Raw genomic sequence first — 6,000 nt, 5'->3', positions numbered from 1 at the left:
AGCATTGACTTCAGTGGCTGTGTGGTGAGGGAGCATTGACTTCAGTGGCTGTGTGGTGAGGGAGCATTGACTTCAGTCGTCGTGTGGAGGGGAAGCGTTGACTTCAGTGACCGTGTAGAGAGGGAACGATGACTTCATTCAGTGGGAACTGAAACACCTAAAATTCGTACCAAACCTTTAAGGAATTGAAAATTATTTAATTATCTACAATACAGGAAAAGTTGCTAAAATCTTAAATACATTTTTAGAATCTTTTAACACTCGTAAATATGTTTCAGTGGGAAGAGGTGAACTGAAAGGGATAATAAGTTACTGAGAACCTCATAAACTGGTTAGTATAATGCTTGTATTACATAAACAACATATGACTAGTGTTGGGTATTAGGCTTCAGGCCCATCACCCTCTGGAGGGTTATTGAGGCTGACATTAGTTTACTGACCAGTTAGTATGTATACCTAAGTCTCGAACATAGCTGAGGACTATGTATACTCTCAGTGTATATACACTATACTCTTATTGAATATACACGGAGAAAGTAGATATTACTTTGGCTTGGTGGTGTGGCTTAAGACTAGTCAGCCTGGTAAAGGCTAATAAAGTCACATTAGTGGATATGACCAACAAGCAAATATTATGTAAATGCCTTGGAAATTCTAAAGGTCTGTGTAAATTCTGAAAGTACATATAGAGAAGTGAAGTCCACCTCTCTGTGAATTTATACTTTTTTTTTATATCACTTTTGTGAAATATACGTCTGAAATCCGAAACCTACTTTTGATTTAATAAGGGTTTTATTTGTCATTTTTTTAATCTTTTTTGTCATTTAAATTATCTTGCTTTTTATTATTACTGAAGTTATTTTAGAGAAAAAGTAATAGATTTTAGAAACTATTTTATATGACTAGATGAAAAAGCCATAAATAATATTTTCAGCATACTAACAAAATTAAATAAATGCTTTATTAATTAAATCGTTTTGTATCATTGAAATGAATTAGTCTAGGCATAAAGAGAGCGAGCGATGTTGACCTTGGCCTATGAAGCACTTTCTAATCCGTGGTCGAGCAACCCGTCCTCTTAAAAATAACTTCGCATTTGGCTCGTATGCGCGCTGTGGCCAAAAGTGGACGTAATTTGAAATGAAATCGGCTCACGAGAGTGACGTACTGTCCCGTTTTCTGTTTGAGTCGTCCGGTCTACTCGGAAAGGTTAGGAGAGGACACTTTCAATTAACGTTTTTCATAACGTTTTGAAACTTTATGAGAATTTCCTGCCCACCTAACCTATCAGAGGAGCCTTAACTAACTGTTGTTGAAAAAAAAATCTCAAATTAATTTTAATTTTTTTTTATTTTTTTTTTTTCATTTTCAAATTACGTCCACTTTCGGCCATCAGAAGTTTCTTACATCTGAGATTAGTCTTGGACGACTCCTTCCCCCATTTTTTTTATATTGACATAGGCACATCTGTATTTATGCAGCAACCCTAGACAATGAGGGGTTGTCCCCCTACAGTAACCCTATGAGGGGTTACTATAGCTATGTGATATTAAAAAAAAAAAATAATACTCTTATCGCAGGATGGTTAGTTATACAGGGCCATGTGGTCAGTATCCTGCATTGTCAGACTTTAAGACCAGTATGAATGAATCACAGTCGACTTGAGAATGGTCCAAGACGGACCGAAACGTCGTCGTCCCTTCACCTTCTAGTGTGTGGTCTGGTCAACATACTTCAGCCACGTTATTGTGACTCATCGCCTGCATATAAGTATGAATGAAGTTATCCTCAAGAGCACGATGGTGAATAAAGTAGCAATAATTATACAAGATCTCATCTCCCAGGATGGTTAATTATCCTTTGCCATTTATCTGAAGGCAGTTATTATGTTGACAAACATATGAAGCTGATACCATCAAGTTGCTTTATGCAGCAGGTGTTATTTCTTCCCATAAATCATTTTATTTTTCCGACTCTTTAAAGGCTTTTCCTTTTCCAGTTTGGTACCTTATGTTCACCTTCATCTTCCTAATCCCAGCATTCATCATCATTACTTTGCCTTTCCTGGAGTTTAACTAAAACTTTTTATTTCATATTCTTTTTATTGCTCGCCTGGTTCTTTCTGTCCCTTCTCGCAATTTGTGTTTATCCTCATAATATTCGCGCCATCACTAAACATTAATAGGAAGATGTTCTTCACCTCTTTGAGATCATCCACTTAATAATAGGTTAGATCATTGGAGCCGGGAGCCGGTCGGCCAAGCGGACAGCACGCGGGACTTGTGATCCTGTGGTCCTGGGTTCGATCCCAGGCGCCGGCGAGAAACACTGGGCAGAGTTTCTTTCACCCTATGCCCCTGTTACCTAGCAGTAAAATAGGTACCTGGGTGTTAGTCAGCTGTCCCGGGCTGTTTCCTGGGGGTGGAGGCCTGGTCGAGGACCGGGCCGCGGGGACACTAAAAGCCCCGAAATCATCTCAAGATAACATCAAGATTGAACTATTCCATGTGGGACCCCAATAACAATGTCTTTCCCAATTATGCTTCTTCTCTCACTGTAACTCATTGAGTATCTTATACATCTTTTACTTAGTTACTCAACGACAGCATGTTTCTCTTACTTTTGACCTTGTCCCATGGTTATCACATCATTGAGACTCAGGCTTTCTGATAGTCTAAATCTAAAATATTAAAACTGCCCACACTTCTCCTTGGCTGATTTCTGTAACACTGCCATAGAATTCTCATAGATATTTGAGGCAGGATTTGTTTTTTTCCCGAATCCATGTTGGTTTTTCTACTCATTGCCTAACTTCCAAAGATTGAGATCTCTTTCCTTACATGATATGTGAGTCTGGCTGGCTTTTTGAGTATCACCTTTTGTCTACCTTTCAGCATATGAGCATAACACTTCCAGGTGTCCATCGACCACTAAATCAAGAGTCAGGCTTAGCCTTCCTTGATGGTTATACAAACAACAACAATAAGATGATTCACAACCTTGGACTTTATAGAATGTATTGTATAAAGTCTGTATTTTCTCGACAGAGTTCCATAATTTTAATATTGTTTGTGATAGTTAAGGCTTCTGAATTTACCTTATAACCAAATGAATGAAACACGAATGAATGAATTCGTGTTTATATTAATATTAATGTGATTATATATTAATATAATCACACTTTTCATAATCTTTAAATTAACTAGAGCATTTAACGGGTTTTATGATTTTGAGTGCTAACAACCTAACAACATAAATTTAACCGTATTTATAGCAGTTATCTACAGGTTAAGTGAGTAGATGATTTATAAATTCTTACTTGTTTGATTTACACCTCGTAATAATCTTGGTTGTGACTTGTGATGGCATTGGTTGCACTATTTAAACTACAAGTCGTAAAAGCTAGCCAAGGATACCAACCCTGGCACCAGGGAATTGAGCCACTAAAGTATTATTTACAAAACACACATTGTTTTGGTTATACACGGTGATAACACTTTGGATTGCTTAACCAATACAACCAAGTACAGACACAGGTTCTTTTGAACTTGTTTAACATACTCACAGTCCAACCAACCCAACTATTACAGGTCGTTGGAGTGACTTTTTGCAACTCTGCAAATAATGATAATTTCAACTCTTATTTTTATTTATTTATTTTAATAATTGACTTGCTAACAGAGAGAACTGTTCTTTCGGAAGAACACACCCTAAATGACTGAACAATTCTGTTGTATTAAGGTCAGTGTCATCACTGTCTAGAGGCGCTGTAATAAAGACTGGTAGTAACTTGCTGTAATGGCACCATTACGAAAATTGTTACTGTGGCACTGAAAACACTACGATACAAGGGATTATATACTGTGTGTACTGTTCCCACGCTTCTTGGTGTATATACACTGAGAGTTACCATGCTTCTTGGTGTGTATAGACTGAGAGTTCCCACGCTTCTTGGTGTGTATACACTCAGAGTTCCCACGCTTCTTGGTGTATATACACTGAGAGTTACCATGCTTCTTGGTGTGTATAGACTGAGAGTTCCCACGCTTCTTGGTGTGTATACACTCAGAGTTCCCACGCTTCTTGGTGTATATACACTGAGAGTTACCACGCTTCTTGGTGTGTATACACTGAGAGTTCCCACGCTTCTTGGTGTGTATACACTCAGAGTTCCCACGCTTCTTGGTGTGTATACACTCAGAGTTCCCACGCTTCTTGGTGTGTATACACTCAGAGTTCCCACGCTTCTTGGTGTGTATACACTCAGAGTTCCCACGCTTCTTGGTGTATATACACTCAGAGTTCCCACGCTTCTTGGTGTATATACACTGAGAGTTACCACGCTTCTTTGTGTATATACACTGAGAGTTACCACGCTTCTTGGTGTGTATACACTGAGAGTTCCCCCGCTTCTTGGTGTATATACACTGAGAGTTCCCACGCTTCTTGGTGTATATACACTGAGAGTTTTCTTCAGGCATGAACTATGTAATGATAGCAGTTGCCAGATATCACCTGGGAAATGTTAAAACTGAAAAATTTAAATGCGAAAAACATCTGGGAGTCGTGATTAGTAATGGATCTTTGACAAAAGTTTAATTACATAAAATGTACGAAATATAGTAAATAAAAAATATAAAATCAGGGATTTATGTTTTGAAAAATTAGTTTTAATTTCAAGATGCATTCTTCAGCCTTATCTTGTTGATTTATATAGTTCACTTTTTTTTGTACTGAAAAATTAACGTAACTTTAACTGAGCGCGTACGATAACAGGAAATTAAAACCCCTCTTTGTGGAGAGAGATTAAATAAAGCTTCATTTGTATTTTGTATAAAGACGAAAAAAGAGAAATGACATGATCAAAGTATATAAATGTATGAAGGTTCAATAAATAAGGTTTAAATATATCAACGCGTAATAGAACATAGTATAATTCATATAGATTGGGTAAATCTAGATGCAAGAAATACCTGGGTAAATATTAAACTAAAAAAGTTTATGATTTATGAATTATGGATCAAACTGCCTTGTAACATAATAGACCTAGGCTCCCTGGAGTGTTTCAAGTTAGGATCAGAATATGTATAATTGAACAAATTCACAAGGGCCGTTCGTAGGTTCGAACCTACGCACGGGATGTTCCCAGTTGCGTCTTAGTCATATTTCACGTTATTGTGATTTCTGTGTGTATGTGTAATTGAGCGAGGTGGAAATTGTTAGGAAACTATCTGATGTGGGCAATAGGTTTTCTAAAGCTTCGTTTATTCTCAAGTTATGTTTGTTCTAAACCAGCGTTTTCCCTCATTCTCAGTGTGATTTGTTCTCCACATTCTCCTGCATATCTCAACCACATTCTCCTGTATTTTTCGTCCACATTCACCTAGCGTTATACGTAACAGTAAAGCCGCCAACGTCACTCCAGTGTTGAAGGCTTTGATGTGAATTTAGTGGATATAAATAGGAGCTGTATCGTATGGACCAATAGGAACATTGCAGTTGCCATAATTCTTATGCTGTCTTTCTATCATGGTCGCTTTGCTTCTCAGCCACAAATGTACCCGATCATTACCTACAATTAAGTTAATAATGACCCTCGAAGCAGTTGGTATTTCCTCTTTCCATATTTAAAGACTAGATTGCAGTCATCAGTATAGACCTAAGTTTCTCTCATCCATAAAATATAACTTGTGGGGACACAGCAACAGTCTTGCTACTTGCAGGGTCGACGGCCTTGCCCAGATGGTTGAAACAGCTGGATAATGTTCGTTTACTTCGTTTATGAAAACGGAGTAAAGGAACAGCTTTCCATGTGCTACAGTCATATTTCATCTACCTCTAACATCTAAAAGGTTTTACCTCCATAAAATGTAAAGAAAAAAATGCGAGTTATCTCTCAGCCCAAGGGATATGTATGTGTATGTATATATGTATATGTATATATATATATATATGTACAGGTATGTATGAGTGTATGTACATGTATATATATAACATTAT

This window comes from Procambarus clarkii, chromosome 86, assembly GCF_040958095.1.
Source record: "Procambarus clarkii isolate CNS0578487 chromosome 86, FALCON_Pclarkii_2.0, whole genome shotgun sequence".
NCBI lineage: Eukaryota > Metazoa > Arthropoda > Malacostraca > Decapoda > Cambaridae > Procambarus > Procambarus clarkii.
This window is presented reverse-complemented; position numbering follows the sequence as displayed.